At 40.7% G+C, this 16,788-nt stretch overlaps 1 long non-coding RNA gene across 4 annotated transcripts in view; it reads left to right on the forward strand.

Moving 5' to 3' along the window:
- The first annotated feature begins 12,031 nt into the window (after nt 1-12,031).
- The window catches only part of LOC141549176 (uncharacterized), a 121,663-nt gene continuing 116,906 nt past the window's right edge, over nt 12,032-16,788 (forward strand). For all 4 annotated transcript variants that reach the window (XR_012484268.1, XR_012484271.1, XR_012484269.1 and 1 more), the window contains exons 1-2: nt 12,032-13,227; nt 13,933-14,087. This is a non-coding gene — a long non-coding RNA (uncharacterized LOC141549176). The remainder of the gene's footprint in view (nt 13,228-13,932; nt 14,088-16,788) is intronic.

Raw genomic sequence — 16,788 nt, forward strand, 5'->3', positions numbered from 1 at the left:
AATTCTGTCATATTTTTGTTAAAAAATATAAAAAGCACAAAACAGGAGCTCTTTTCTACCAGCCATGAATGAATAAAAAAAGAAAAACATTTATTAAGCACTTACTATGTGTAAAGAATTGCATTAAGCACTGTAATATGTAGCCCAAATGGCAATTCCCACTTCCAGTTTCTGAACCTCTAAATCCATGTTCATGAATTCTATGTTATTATCCCCAAGATGTGTCTGATTTGGTGGAATTGTCCTTCCTAATTGAAAAGGAATTTTGGCAAAAAGGAAGGAGGAGAATAGAGTCTGCCCACCTAGTTCTGGAACTTGCTCTGGAGTTTCTGTTCCCCATAATCTCTACCCTTCCTCCTTCTTATCCTTCATCACTTGTCTATATGGCCTAACACTATGCTGCACATTCAGTAGGCAATACACCAAATAGTGAGTAAACAAGGAGCTAGCATTCTGATTTTGTTTTGTCAGCTCTGATCTTGAAATTTTTGAGCCTGGGAGTAATGTTTCCAATTCTCCCAACTCTTTCATGTACACAACTGTTGCTATTGTTTTTCTCTCTGACTCTAAGTTACAAGAAAAAGTTTGGCCCTGGGTCTATACCAGGAATACAGGATCGGTTCAGCATGATTGACCATTTCAAGAAGAAAACTAACAGAAATCATATGATTATCTCAATAGATTCTCAAAAGTGTTTCACTAAGTACAAGACCCATTCCTTTTTTAAAACACTAGAGAGCATAAGAATAAAAGTAGTGTTCCTTAAAATAACAAGCAGTAACTATCTAAAACCATCAAGAAGCATTACTGGTCATGGGGATAAGCTAGAACCCTTCCTAGTAAGATCAGCTTGAAGCAAGGATATCCATTAACTCCACTATTATTAAACATGGTACTAGACCTATTAGCCTTAACAATATGAAAAGAAAAAGAAATCAAGGGAAGTAAAATAGGCAATGAGGAACCAAAACCATCATTGCAGATGATATGACAGTATACTTTGAGAACCCAACAGCATCAACTAAAAAATTACTTGAAATAATTAATAACTTTAGCAGTTACAGGATGTAGGATAAACCCATATAAAGCCCAGCAGCAAGAGATAGAAAGAGAAATTCAAATTTAAATAATTGTTAAACTATATATTACACTTAGAACTGTATCTGCTAAGGTAAACCCACGAACTTTATGCAAACAATTACAAAATACTTTTTACACAGATAAAGTTAGATTGAAACAAATGGAAAAATATGAATTGCTCATGACTAGGCTGAGTCAATATCATAAACAAGACAATTTTAACCTGAACTAAATTACGTATTCAGTACCATACCAAGCAAACTACCAAAAACTATCTGATTTGACTAGAAAAAATGACATCAGAGATCATCTGTAAGAGTAAAAGATAAAGGAAAAATATCAAGGGAATTAATGAAAAAAAAAAAACAAAAAGGAAAGTAGTCTAGTAAAGACAGACCTCAAACTGTAATATAAAGCAGTAATCATCACAACTCTGATACTTGCTAAGAAATAGAGTGGTTGCCCCAGTGGAATAGACTTGCTACATAAGACACAGTAATCAATGACAAAAAATAACCCAGTTTTGATGAACCAAATGATCCCAGCTTTTGGTATAAGAACTCACAATTTTTAAAATCAATTTTATAATTATAACTTTTGTTTGACAGTACATATGCATAGGTAATTTTTTACATTATCCCTTGTACTCCCTTCTGTTCGAAATTTTTCCCTTCCTTACCTCCACTTCCTCCCCTTGATGGCAGGCAGTCCCATAAATGTTAAATGTGTTAATAGTATATCCTAGATATAATATATGTGAGCAGAACCAAATTTCTTGTTGCACAGAAAGAATTGGATTCAGCAGATAAAAATAAACTGGGAAGAAAAACAAAAATGCAAACATTTTACATTCCCAGTGTTCCTTCTCTGGGTGTAGCTCATTCTGTCCATCAATTGGAACTGAATTATATCTTCTTTTTGCTGAAGATGTCAATTTGCATCACAATACAACCTCATACAGTATCATTCTTAAAGTGTATCTCCTGGTCCTGCTCATTTCACTGAGCATCAGATCATGTAAGTCTTTCCAATCCTCTCTGTATTCATCCTGCTGGGTCATTTCTTACAGAGGAATAAAATTCCATAGCATTCATATAACATAATTTACCCAACCATTCTCTAATTGATGGGCATCCATTCATTTTCCAGTTTCTAGCCACTACAAAAAGGGTTGCCACAAACATTTTGGCACATACAGGTCCCTTTCCCTTCTTTAGTATTTCTTTGGGATATAAGCTCAGTGTAGCACTGCTGGATTAAAGGGTATGCAGAGTTTGATAACTTTTTGAGCATAGTTCCAAATCGCTCTCCAGAAAGGCTGGATGTATTCACAATTCCACCAAAAATATATCAGTGTCCCAGGTTTCCCACATCCCCTCCAAAATTCTACATTATCTTTCCTTGGCATTCTAGCCAATCTGATACTTGTGTAGTGGTATCTCAGAGTTGTCTTAATTTGCATTTCTCTGATCTAAAGTGATTTGGAACACTCTGTCATATGAGTGGAAATAGTTTCAATTTCATCCTCTGAAAATTGTCTGTTCATCTCCTTTGGCCATTTATCAATTGGAGAATGGCTTGATTTCTTACAAATTAGAGTCAGTTCTCTATATATTTTGGAAATGAGGCCTTTATCAGGACTTTTAACTGTAAAAACATTTTCCCAGTTTGTTACTTCTCTTCTAATCTTGCTTGCATTAATTTTGTTTGTACAAAAGCTTTTTAATTTGATGTAATCAAAATTTTCTATTTTGTGGGGGGAGGGAATAGAGGGAGGGGGGGTAATTTGGAAAAATGAATACAAAAATTAAAAAAAAAAAAAAAAGAAAATTGAGACTGAGAGATTAAGTGATTTACTTGATGTCACACAGTTAAGTAAATAAAAGAGGATGAGATTAAACTTAAAAAAATTTTTTTTCTATTTTGTGATCAATAATGATGTCTAGTTCTCCTTTGGTCACAAATTCCTTCCTCCTCCACAAGTCTGACAGGTAAACTCTCCTTTGTTCCCCTAATTTATTCATGATCTTGTTCTTTATGCCTAAATTATGGACCCATTTTGATCTTATCTTGGTATGTGGTGTTAAGCGTGGGTCCATGCCTAATATCTGCCATAGTAATTTCCCGTTTTCCCAGCAGTTTTTGTCAAATAATGAATTCTTATCCCAAAAGTTGGGATCTTTGGGTTTGTCAAACACTAGATTGCTACAGTTGTTCACTATTTTGTCCTTTGAACCTAACCTATTACACTGATCAATAGTGTATTTCTTAGCCAATACCAAATGGTTTTTGTGACTGCTGTTTTTTATACAGTTTTAGATCAGGCACAGCTAGGCCACCTTCATTTGATTTTTTTTTTCATTAATTCCTTTGAAATTATGGACCTTTTATTCTTCCATATGAATTTTGTTGTTATTTTTCTAGGTCATTAAAATAGTTTCTTGGGAGTCTGATTGGTATAGCACTAAATAAATAGATTAGTTTAGGGACTATTATCTTTATTATATTCGCTCGGCCTATCCTAGAGCACATAATGTATTTCCAATTATGTACATATGACTTTATTTTTGTGGCAAGTGTTTTGTAATTTTGCTCATATAATTCCTGACTTTCCTTTGGTAGATAGATTCCCAAATATTTTATACTATTGACAAGTGTTTTGAATGGAATTTCTTTTTGTATCTCTTGCTGTTGGATTTTGTTGGTGATGTATAAAAATGCTGAGGATTTATATGGATTCATTTTGTATCCTGAAACTTTGCTAAAGTTCTGTATTATTTCTAATAACTTTTTAGCAGAGTCTTTGGGGTTCATATCATCGGGATGATTTTCTGAAGTCTGTTGGCTAATATCTTATTTAAGATTTTAGCATCAATATTCATTAAGGAGATTGGTCTATAGTTTTCTTTCTCAGTTTTTAACCTACCTGGTTTAGGTATCAGTACCATGTCTGTGTCATAAAAGGAGTTTGGTAGGACTCCTTCATCCCCTATTTTTTCAAATAATTTATATAACATTGGGGCTAATTGTTCTTTAAAGGTTTGGTAGAATTCACATATAAATCCATCTGATCCTGGGGATTTTTTCTTAGGGAGCTGATTAATAGTTTGTTCTATTTCTTTCTCTGAAATGGAAGTATTTAAACAATTTACTTCCTTCTCTATAAATCTCGGAAGCCTATATTTTTGGAGGTAGTCATCCATTTCACTTAGGTTATCAAATTTATTGGCATAAAGTTGGGCAAAATAACTCCTTATTATTTCTCTAATTTCCTCTTCATTGGTGGAAAGCTCCCCCTTTTCATTTTTAAGACTAACAATTTGATTTTGCTCTTTCCTTTTTCTGATCAGATTTACCAGTGGTTTATCTATTTTATTGGTTTTTTCATAAAACCAACTCTTAGTTGTATTTGTTAATTCAATACTTCTTTAATTTCAATATTATTAATTTCTCCTTTTAATTTTAGAATTTCAAGTTTAGTATTTGATTGGGGGTTTTTAATTTGGTCTTTTTCTAGCTTTTTAAGTTGTAAGCCCAATACACTGATCTTCTCTTTCTCTATTTTATTCAAGTAAGCCTCTAACCGTATAAAATTCCCCTTATTACTGCTTTAGATACATCCCACAAATTTTGGTATGATGTCTCATCATTGTCATTACCTTGAGTGAAATTATTAATTTTGTCTATAATTTGCTGTTTCACCCAATCATTCTTTAAGATGAGATTATTTAGTTTCCAGTTACTTTTGGTCTGTTTACCCCTAACTTTTTTGTTGAATGTAGTTTTCATTGCATCATGATCTGAAAAGAAAGCATTTACTATTTCTGCCTTCCTGCATTTAATTCTGAGATCTTTATGTCCTAATATATGGTCAATTTTTGTAAAGGTTCCATGAACTGCTGAGAAGAAAGTATACTCGTTTCTATCACCATTCAGTTTTCTCCAAAGATCTATCACACCTAATTTTTCTAATATTCTATCTACATCGTTAATTTCTTTCTTATTTATTTTGTGGTTTGATTTATCCAATTCTGAGAGTGCAAGGTTGAGATCTCTCACTATTATAGTTTTGCTGCCTATTTCTTCTTGCAATTCTCTTAACTTCTCCTTTAGGAAATTAGATGCTATAGCACTTGGTTCATATATGTTTGGTGTTGATATTGCTTCATTGTCTATGTTACCCTTTAGTAGGATATAGTTTCCTTCCTTATGTCTTTCAATTAGATCAGTTTTTCCTTTTGTTTGATATGAGAAAAGGATGGCCACCCCTGCTTTTTTGAACTCACATGAGCCTTTAACCTTTACTCTGTATGTATCTCCCTGCTTTAAATGTGTTTCCTGTAAATATTGTAGGCTTCTGACTTTTGATCCAATCTGCTATTCCCCTCGACTTAATGGGAGAGTTCATCCCATTCACATTTACAGTTAAAATTACTAATTATGTATTTCCTGCCATCATAATATCCTTGGATTATGCTTTTTTTTCCTTTCCCCTCCCAACCCTGTAAGGGGCCTTTAAATGGGTGCCACAGCGCATCAGGAGATTGAGGCCCGGAAGTAATTTCTGTGGATATTAGGACTGCCCTTGGGCGGGATCCTGGCCATATTGAGATAGCTTCGTAATGAGTGACTCTCTCGCTGATTGGCTGTGTGTGTGACCTCACAGGTCCTATGTAAGCCCACTGCAGGCAGCAGGCGGTCTCTTTAACCTGGCGTTCTTCACCTTGGCTTCCTAGCCTGGGTGGCCAAGCCAAGATGGATAGCCAAAAGAGGTAAGGGTTTTGGTAGTGAAAACGTGGGTCTTCTGACCAGGTGTTCACTCGGGAACCAACAAGTCAGGGCATCAGTTAGGGCATTATGTGAGTAGGTATGATAAAGGCTTTTAAGATTACACGTGGTTGTTCTTGAGTGCGCTACCGGTTATTAAGCTATAGATTCAAGAGATTGTGGCCTCAGAGGAGGCGAGCCGGGTAGAGTTCACACTGCAAAGGACAGTGGTCAAAGGTACTCTGGTGGGTCTAGGACAGACTAGTAATAGTAACTGCCAGGAGGGCACGTTACACAACCCCTTTCCAAATATTAAACTTCTGGGCCTCACTTGTGTCATGCAGCCCTTGCTCTTTAGAATCCCTCCCTCCACAGAATCAGCTCCACCCAGAGAAGGAACAGTGGGAATTGAGTGTAAACTGTTTGGCCTATTGTCTTTCTATCCAAGTTAGTTTTACTTTCTGAATCCAATTGTTACCGTGCAACAAGAAATTCTGTTTTACACACATATATTGTATCTAGGATATGCTGTAACACATGTAACATGTATGGGATTGCCTGTCATCTAGGGGAGTGGGTAGAGGGAGGGAGGGAGAAATTCGGAAAAGAAGTGAATACAAGGGATAATGGTGTAAAAAAATTACCCATGCAATGTAATGTCAAAAAATTATAATTATAAAATTAATCTAAAAAATAAAGAAAAAAAGAAAGTAGACATTCTCCTTCTATAAAGTAGAATCAAACTTAAATTATTGAACTGGATGGCATTAGATCAATGATATTAGCTTCTTACAGTTCTTAAATTTTATAATAAGCTGGAATAAACATTTTTCACAATTGTGCTTTAACCTAAAAAAAAAAATCCCTCTCTCCTCCCTTTTGATACCTTCCCCCTTTTTGTACCTTTCCATTATTATTGTTTTACTTTTCCCTTTTTCTCTTTCACTTTTTAATGAGGTGAGAGAGAATTCTCTGTAAAATAAATATATCAATTATTTTCTCTTTGAGCCAACTCTGATGAGAGTGAGATTCACACAATGTTCCTCCCCCTCTCTAGCTCAGCCCCTTGACCCTCCTCCACCTGCAAGATGCCCTGCGGCCCCTCCCCTGGGCAGGCTGGGAGGCGGGAGGCGAGCTCCTAACTTCTCCGGATTTACGTCACCCAGCCCCCTCCCTCTCTGCGGCCTCTTTGTTTGCTTGGGCGGACAGCAGCCCTGCCTGTGCGGTGACCTCACCGCGCCCGCCTCTCCCTCCCACACTTGCATTAGCTCTCTTTTGTGGGAGGGGGAGGTGCTGTGCCCGGGAGCGAGGGTCCGGGGAACCGGAGGAGGAGGGGGGGCGGAGGGGAGGCTGTGAATAGCTTGAGGTCCTCCCGTCCCCCACCGCTGGCCCTTCCCCTCCCCACCACACTCCTCGCACCCCCGCTTCCTTGGGATTGTGGAGTATTTTCCTTTGGGAACAAGGCAGATGCCCCTCCCTCCTCCTGCCCCCACCACGTTCTCTTCTCTCCCGGGTTCAGTCTTCTTCTGAATGTCCCCCCTCCTGATTGGCTTGTCTTAGTGTCCTAGGGGATGAGTGCGGGCCCGGCTGGGCGGGGGGGGGGGGGGGGGGGGTGAGGGGCCTAGGGAAGGAGGAAAGCGTCCAGGAGCTCTTCCTTCCTCCACCCCTCTTTTGCCTTGGTACCATTTCTTGGCATGGTATATTCAAGCAGCACCTAATGAATGGGGCATTTTCTTGTAACTTGCTGTGGAACAGAAAGAGATGCGGTCCCGGAACCTGCTGATCTCTCTCATTTGCAGCTGAAAGGGCACAATTGTCTTCTTGGGAGGAATTAGATGCCTCTCGCCTCCGGGCTGTTGATTGCAGGGGTTTCTTCTTGTGAAAGTTTCCTGTTCTTAGCCTTTGACCTCTGGGAGGATGGCTCTTAATCTGGTACATTGTATATTCCTTCTAAATCTTGTAGACAGTAACAGTCCTTAGAGAACTTTGCTACAAAGATGTTTTTCCTCATTTAACTGTTACCACGGTCGTTTTAACTTTGTATCTTTGTGCTAAAGCACTTCACCTTCATAAAGCTAAATTGTCCATTTTATTTTCTGCGCTCCTCCTGCCCTCTTGCCCTCTCCATAGATGTAAAAAGCGATTTCCTTCTTTCTCCTCGGATTTACTGTTGAGTCCCCCTTTCCACCTAGTTCATGCACCTGTTTGTAATTGAATTTGATAGATGGCATGTGATGTGACTTGCTTTCCCTGGTAGGAAGAAGGACTAATGGCTTTAGTGTGATACAACAAATTCAGAAACAATTGTATTCCTATAGAACAACGTGACATTAGAGTCATGCTTAATTCATCCCTCCTGTCTCTACTTAGCATCTTTAAAGACCGGTCACCACAACCTTGAGACAACCTTTATGGGAATTGACCTTTTTCCAGACTGACTTATTACCATGGATTAAGGTAATCAGAATGTAAACTATCAACCATAATTGCATACAAAAAGGAAGTTAACTTTCCCAGACTACCTTGGTTGGCATATCTTTAGTCAGGTGTGGGATTTGTTCTGCCAGGTGCATTCCATGTGACTCTTTGACCCTTTCTCTGGACTGCAGGTGCTGCTGAGCTATTGTGCTCTTCCCTTTTGTGGAGCCCAGAGCTCCCCTTCCTAAGCCTCCCCTTCAGCTCTTTGTCTTCTCCTCAACCACCCCCAGCAGAGCCCAGCTGCTGTCTCCCCTCCCCCAGTTCCAGCAGCCTGGCCTCAGGACCCTGGACAGCTGCACGCCCAGCTCTATACAAAAGATGCATGGCTGCCCGCTCCTATTGGAAGCTCAGTGACAGAGGGGGGCGGGGTGAGACAAATGATTGGGGAGCGGCTCCTCCTGCTCTGGGCCTGATGTCACAAAGCTCCCTGCCCTCCCGCCTTGTTTCCCCCTCTGCTCTGGGAGGAGATGAGCCCCAGATTTTGTCATCACAGAGACTGCCCCCTCCCACCCTCTTTTAAGTCGTCTTTGTCTCTGCAGAAGGATGTGAAGGGGAGTGAGCTGCCGGGGATATGCCAGCCCCGTCTCCATTTCCTTTCTTTCCCCTTCCACTCCCCTTTCCTCTCTTGCCCACTATCTTACCCCCATGTTCCAGACTGACCCATCCTGAGGGTTCTCCTAGTTTGCTAAGTGGCCGTGAGGGAGGTAGGCGCCCTCTCCCCTGCTTCTACTTCAATTCCTTTCTATCTTCTCAGTGTCTTCTCTTACCTCCTTCTCCCAACCATTTCAGGTACCTCCCCCCTTCATTTGGCTTCTTTTGATGCTTAGAAGGATGCATGTAAGGCTGGGTGGAAGATCATGGGAGTATCCACACCTTTGTGTGTGTGTGTGTTAGCTATGTATGACCTTAGGTCAGCTTGTGTGTTTATGTGTGTGTCTGTATGTGTATGTACACACGTGTATAGCTGCGTGTGTCTGCTTGTCCAGGGCTGCCAGAGATGTCCTGGCTGTGACCCAAGGACTGTCCCGCTTCCCTCAACATGGAAAGGTTCCAGCCACCAGAAAACTGTAGCTTGGATGGCTTAGCTGCTGTGAACAAATTAATCTAGCCCAAATAGGAGCTAAGTCACAGACAGAGCCCCTCAGGGAAGAATCTTTGTGGTGAGTCCACTGGAGCAATGCTCCAGGTGTCCAGCCAAGTGAGAGCAGACGAATACAATCACCAGAAGCATCATGGGAGGTATAAATTGCCCCTCCACAACTGTCCCCCTATGAGGCTCTTCTTGTGTCATTGTTGTGGATACTCCTTCCTCACCACCCCTCTGATGGCAGTCTACTTGTGGGAGAGGATGCTCTGGGCATGTTATGGAGGAAAGTTCCATTGCAGATCTTACTCTGCTCTTTCATTAAATGCATTTATTCAGAACAGTTTGTGTCCTTTGACTGACAAGAATAAAAGGGGGCTCCTGAGCTCTCCTTTTGGGTGTCTATGCACACATGGAGTGTCTTGAATGTGGGGCAAGTATTTGGGGACCCTAAATGAAAGAAGAGGAACCAAAGATGCCACACGTTACTGAAGAATGTGAACATCTAGACAAGGGAATGGTGAACAGGCAAAATGAGCATGACCATCAAAAACAGCCCAAGCAAACTAACGTCATGTCCATCTTTGACATGTTTGCTAAAGTGCTCAATGTGGAATGGATATGATGAGGTTGATGAATCGGGGAACCAAAATATGATGTGGTTTAGATTTTTGGGGTATAGGGAACCAACTAATAAGGTCTAGATTTAGGGAACCAAAATGAGATTAGCGTTCCTGGTGGTCAGGGAATTAAATGATAAGGTCTAGTGGCAGGTTTGGGGATCAGGGAACCAAATGGAGAGGTTTGGTTCCCTCATACTCCCTTGAGATTCGGCACAAGGGTAGGGAGTTTGGGGGAATCTTTTCTGGCGGCACAGAGGTTCTCTGTAAAGGAATTTACAACCCCCGAAAACCTAGATTGATAAAAGAGGTTTATTATAGGGATTGGGAAGTAAGGTTAGAAGTCCTGACAGAGAGTCCTAAAGTCTCATTAGGGTGGGGATAAAGAGAGGGTAGCACTGGAAAATAATCTTATTCCACTGGGCAGAGGTTTCCTTGGCATAGCATGAAATAGCATGGCATGTTTAGAATCTCTGAAAAGAGAAGATTTTAGATTGGCTCTTTTATCATAAGAGTTTTGGCTACAAGCTGAAGGGGGCTGGTGGGTGGAGTCCCAAGTTGGCTCATCTACTAGCTGGGTTTTGGCTTGAGCTGGAACTTGAATTGAATGAGTTTCTTTACCTGAACCAATCCCACCTAGAGAACAGAATGAAACTGTCTTGTTTCCCTCAGACGGGGTCCCTCACTGAGCCAGAGTTGAAGGAGATTTTCTCCTTCAAGGAGCTTTAGAGTTTTGGGGTCCCTTCCTCAGATAGTTTGCATAGATTTCTGCAAAATCCTTGAGAAATTATTCAGTGCTCTTTTTTCATGGAAATGGTGTGCACATGTGGCCCAGAAGATAGGGAAATTAGATCTGGAATTGGCTGAAAGACTGGAGGATTAGGGTTGCTTGTGTCTCTAGTGGAGTGACTCAAAGCTCTGTCCTGGGGTGTTTGGTGCTTAATGTCATTCTAAACCTTGGGACTCCAATACCAGTCATCTATCCAGGATTCTAGAGGCAGGGCAGCTGGTGTTGGAGAGAACAAAGCCCCTAATCTGAAATACTTTTAGATAGAAATAATGAAGTCACTTGGTAGAGGAGACTGAGCCAGAAAGGAGGGTGTGGCACCCTGTGTCCAGGCTCTGGGAGGTTTCTGTTCCACAGGATTCAGAGCAGAGTACCCAGACATATTTAGGGGGGCACATGTTGCCGTGCATGTCTGGGTGCCCCTCTGTCTCTTCCTGCCCATTCTGATCTTGGTCTCCGTCTGCCTGGACAAAGGAAGCTGAGAGCTGCCTCTCTCCCAGACCACCCCCTTTCTCCTTGGCTGGGGGGGGGGTGGGCTTTCAGGAATCCAAGTCCCATTCAAGGACTGGGGTTTGCAGATGCTGCTCAGCTATTGTGCTCTTCCCTTTTGTGTAGCCCAGGACTCCCCTCCCTGGGCCTCCCTCTTTGTCTCTTTGTCCCTTTGTCCTTCCTCTCCCAGTTTCTGTAGGGCTCCCTTAAGCTGAGCTCAGCTGCTCCCCACCCCAGTCTCAGCAGGCTGTCCTCAGGAACTCAGGACCCTGGTCAGCGCCCCGCCCACCTCCAGGTGGAAGATGCACTGCTACTCCCTCCATTAGTGATCCTGGGTGTCTGGGCTCAGAGAAAGGATTCGGGGGTGGGGCTGCCCCTGCTCTGGGCCTGATGTCACAAAGCCTCTTCCCCTCTGTCCTCCCTTCCCCCTCTGCCCTATGGTGACATGACACTGACTGCCTCCTCCCACCCTGTGTTAAATGAAAGTTTTCTTCGTCTCTGAGAAGGATGCAAGGGGGTGTGAGTGGGAGGTCTGTGAACCCCTCATCCCTATTCCTTCCCCTTCCTCTCCACACCCTCCCCTTCATTACGTAATCTACCCGAGTGACAGATCCTGAGCCTCCTGCTCCTACCTAAGTGGCTGTGAGTGAGGTAGGGGCCCCCTCCCCTGCTCTTGCCTCCGCCCCTTCCTCTCCTCTCCTCTTCTCTTTTTCTTCTCTTCCCTTTCCTCCACCTTTTCAGGAATGTCCGCCCTCCTAACCGGCTTGCCTTGGTGCTCAGAAGGATGAGTGTAAGTGTGGATGGAAGTTCCTGGGAGTATCTTAACCCGTGTTTATGTGTAACCCACACATAAGTATGATATTGATGAGGAGTAAACTGAGGTTTAAACTGAGATGGGTCAGTTCCTGTTCTCTCTCTCTCCTTCCCCAAAGTAACCCAGGGCGGGGTCAGCAGCAAAGGAATTTGCTACTTAATGCTGTTTAGAGACAAAGTCTTTATTGATAGTAAAGGGGTAGACAGGCCTTTGGCCTCCAGGAAGACCAGACTGCCTGCAAGGGGACGTCAGCTGGCGGGCATTGGCTGGTATACACCAAATGCCAAGATTTCATTTTTCAGCCTTCCTTATATACATAACTAGAGTCATCAGAACAATGTTTGCACAGAGATGTTCTCAAGAGGTTCCGGAGACATTTCCCAATAATACAAGAATTCTCTGCTGTTATAAACAATACAGGACTTTTCTTATTATTGTCAATAAGACAAAGATTCTCTATTGCTGTCTCCTTCAGTCTCTCCCCAGAAAGGAATTTCAGATCATTAGACAGGGGCTGAAAAAGGAAACTAGCCCAAAGGAAGTTGGAGATTAAACAAGGAACATCACAGGGGGCTCCGGCCCCCAACAATATGTGTGTCTGTGTGTGTGTGTGTGTATACACATGTGTTCCTGTGTGTGCCTGTTTGGGGCTGCTCCTGCCTTCGGGCATCCTGCCTTGCCAAACCAACTTCTGTCTGGAGTGCTGCGGCTTGGGGGGTAGTTGGGTGGGCTGGGATACAGTGAAGTCCAACAGGGAGAAGCCTTTGGGGACACCCCCTGCCCTCCAAACCCCGGTGGACGTTTCCATCCTTTCCCCTTCTTTCCTCCATCCTTGGCTTAGGCTTGGGGCTGTGGAGAGAGGAGAAAGTCCAGGAACTAACGCCAACCCTAACCCTTTTCTATGTCATCTCTCTCTCATCTCTCCTGATATAACTTAACTCAGTATTTATTTTTGTTCTGGTTTCCAGCAGCACCTGATGAAATGGGTGTTTCCCTGTCCCTTGTGGAAGAGAAAGAGGGGATTGTCCTTGAACCTGTGGATCTCTGACTTTCAGGCTGAAAGAGGAGAATTGTGTTCATGTGCACTTCTCTCATTAGGAAGGATTAAGTATATTTTGACTTAGGGAAGTTGATTGCTTGCATTTCTTCCCCTGCATATTCCTCTTTATAGGCTTTGACCTATGGAGGAATGGCTCTTAACCTTGCATATGCAACAGTCTTTTGAGAACTTGACTGCAAAGATGTTTTTCTTCACTTAACTCTTACCCTATTCATTTTTACTGCATTTGGTCAGGTGGGGCAGACACAGTTCATCTTGATAGAAGCTAAATGGTCTGTTTTGTTTTCTGTGACTCTCTCTATCTCTTGTTCTATCATGACCACTTTCTTATCCATAGATTTGAAGTGTATTTTTTCTTACTTCTCTAATTTGAATTGATTTCCCCTTTCCATCTCAGTCATTGTTCTTATTGTAGTTTGAGTTGATACATGGTGTGAGGCATTGATGTGCTATCAAATCTCTGGCAAGCTGTTTTTCCCTTATCCCATTTGCTTTTTTACAAAATCAAATAGTGCACTCACCCCCTGCTTTATTTTAGATGCTTTACAAATTATGTTATTTGTTTGGTCTTGTACATAGTATACCTTATCTTTTCCATTGATCAACCTTTAATTTCTAACAAGGCTCACAGAGAGATCTGCTACTGATAATCACTAACTCCAACCCTTTTCTTTCTTTCTCCCCCCATTATTACAATTAAGATTCTTCATTTTCCCCCACATTTTTGTTGTTTTCTCTTTCTTACATCAGTAGGGTATCCCACATATTTCTTCTCCCCATCTTTGAGAACCATGCCATGTGAGAACTAGTTTTTAGGGAGGAAAAGAAAAGCAAGCACAACCGATAAATGGATTCCGGAAAAGGAGTGCAGTGTGTAACTCCTGTGGATGCCTCACCTCCTAGAAGTGGTAAGATGATGTTTCCTTCTCATGTTTCCTTTTTATTCCCACTTGATTTTTAACATTTTATTACAGATACTTTTAGTCACTTTGCTGTGTCATTATTTTCACTTAAATGATTGTAGTTACTGTGTATATGTACTGTTTTCTCGGCTCTGCATCAGTTCACAAAGATCTTGCTGGACTTCTCTTGTACTCATCACACATGTCATTTCTTACAGCTCAACAATGGTATTCCATGTCATTCATGTCCCATGCCTTGTTTATTTATTCCCCAGTTGATGAGCATTTGTTTCCAATTCATAGCTGTCATAAAAATTGCTATTTTAACTATTTTGGAGTATAGAGGGATTTTCTTCTTATTGGTTGCTTCCTTGGAGTGTAATAGAGTCTTTGTGTTAAAGACCTTGGATTGTTTTGTTACTTTCCATAATTCCAAATTACATTTCAAAGTGTCATCTTACAGTTGTCCCAGCAGTGTATTTACGTGTATATTCCCACACCTTTGTTTAGGTACCAAAACTGTATTTGTTTCATAAAAGGAATTTCATAAAGCTTCTTCTTGACCTGTCATTTCATATAGTTTATATAGTCTTGAGATGAAATATCTTTTCAGTGGTTGGTAGGATTCACTTTACAATCTAACTGATTTGGGGATTTTTCCTTAAGAAACTCATTTATATCTTGTTCAATTTCTTTTTTTATGATATGCTTATTTAAATCTTCTGGGTTGCTTTCTATTAAATTGGCAAGATTATATTTTTGTACGTATGAATCCATTTCATGTAGATCATCTATTTTCCTGGAATATGACTGGGCAAAATAAGTCCTTGGCTTTGCTTTAATTTCATTTTTATTTGTTATGCATTCACTCTTTAATTCTGGAAATCAGTAATTTCATTTTCTTCTTTCATCTTGTTATCAAATTAACCAGCAGTTAATCTACTGTAGTGACATTTTCATAAAACCAACACTTATTTTTCATTATTAGTTTGATTTAAAACAAAATTCCTAATCTCACCTTTGATTTTCATGATTTCCAACTCAACAATTAAGTCCCTAAATCAATAGTCAATTTAGACTTAAAGGCATATCTTTCTTAATTCGGCTTAGCTGAGAGGGCTAAAATATCCTAAAGAAGGAAGTTTAATCCTACAGTCAGACTAAAAATAAATCAAACTTATCAATGCCAGCTGATTTAAAGGGTTTTCTTTTTTTACTTTACCACCTAGTCCTACCCCTGTTGTTTCATGTATATGGGCTCTAGGCCAGCCCTAATCCCTGTGTTACAGATCTCTCCTTCCCATCTCTCACATGGTTTTGGGCTTTGAAGAATGTCTTAACCCGACCTTTGGTTGGTTCTACTACTGGAGAATTTCTCTTCCCTATTAAAATGAGCAACAAGATTACACGATGATCAATTCTATCAGACAAGGTGATTCAGGCCAGTTCCAATGGTCTTGTGATGAAGAAAACCATCTGCACTCAGAGAGGACTATGGGGACTGTGTATCACAACATAGTATTTTCAGCTTATTTGTGCTTGTTTTCTTGCTCTTGGTATTCTTTCTCATTTTTTCCCTTTTTGATTTGATTTTTTGTGCAGCATGATAACTATAGAAATATGTATAGAAGAATTTCACATGTGTAACATATATTGGATCACTTGCCCTTTAAGGATGGGTGGAGGGAAAAGAGGGGGAAAAATTGGAACATAAGATTTTGCAAGGGTGAATATTGAAAACTGTACATATGTTTTGAAAATAAAAATCTTTTAAAAAGAGAAAGATGAGCAGCTCTGAACATAATGTACTTTTATTATATAACTTTTTCCCCGTGAGGCAATTGGGGTTAAGTGACTTGGCCAGGGTTACACAACTAGGAAGTATTAAATGTCCGAGGCCATATTTGAACTCAGGTCCTCCTGACTTCAGGAGTGGTGCTCTGCCCACTGTGCCACCTAGCTGCCTCATATAGGTTTTCTTGACATAGAAATTTATTGATTTACATCTTGAATCTTCTTTTACATTCTACTCTGCACACATGGCAATGTTTTCCCCCTTTTCTTATTTTGTATAAGCTTGGGTTTTAAATTTAAAAAAAAATAGAAGTCAGATCTTAATCTAATTTCTTCATTAAATTTACATGTGATGGCAATCCTGTGCTTGATTTGCTGTTTGCCTCAGATGACTTCTTTTTTTTTGTTCTGCAGACATCATTATTCTTCTCTGCTGCCCTTTTCCATCACTTTTCTCCAGGCACCATCAAAGAAGAGACAATCTGTAAAAGAACAATAATTGATTGTTTACATATTCGTGTTTGTGCCTGCTTTGACTTTCCCTCCTGTACAAGCCCTGATGTAAAGTGGAGTAAGGTTGTCATGTAAAGTATAACTTGAGAGGTCCCCTGAGAGTACAGGGACTCAGTGACTCATACCTTGTCTGTTAGGTTTTTAATAAGTGCTAATGAGATAATGAGATATTAGGTTCTTACTAAGTGCTAATTAGGTACTTAACAATTCTCTAGTTCCGGGCTTTAGGGGAGTTTTACCCTTGTGAACTCCTGTGGTTTAAGCTTATATGCTTAGGAGGAGCAAGTTCATTGGTTGAAGTAATTTTTCCCAGAAGCCCCTGAGTTATTCCACATCCATTCTCTGGGATGATAAAAGAGGACACCATTGAGCAAGGGGAGAGTCTTGCCTGGGCCAGAGT

This window comes from Sminthopsis crassicaudata, chromosome X (genome assembly GCF_048593235.1).
Source record: "Sminthopsis crassicaudata isolate SCR6 chromosome X, ASM4859323v1, whole genome shotgun sequence".
In the NCBI taxonomy this organism is placed as follows: Eukaryota; Metazoa; Chordata; class Mammalia; order Dasyuromorphia; family Dasyuridae; genus Sminthopsis; species Sminthopsis crassicaudata.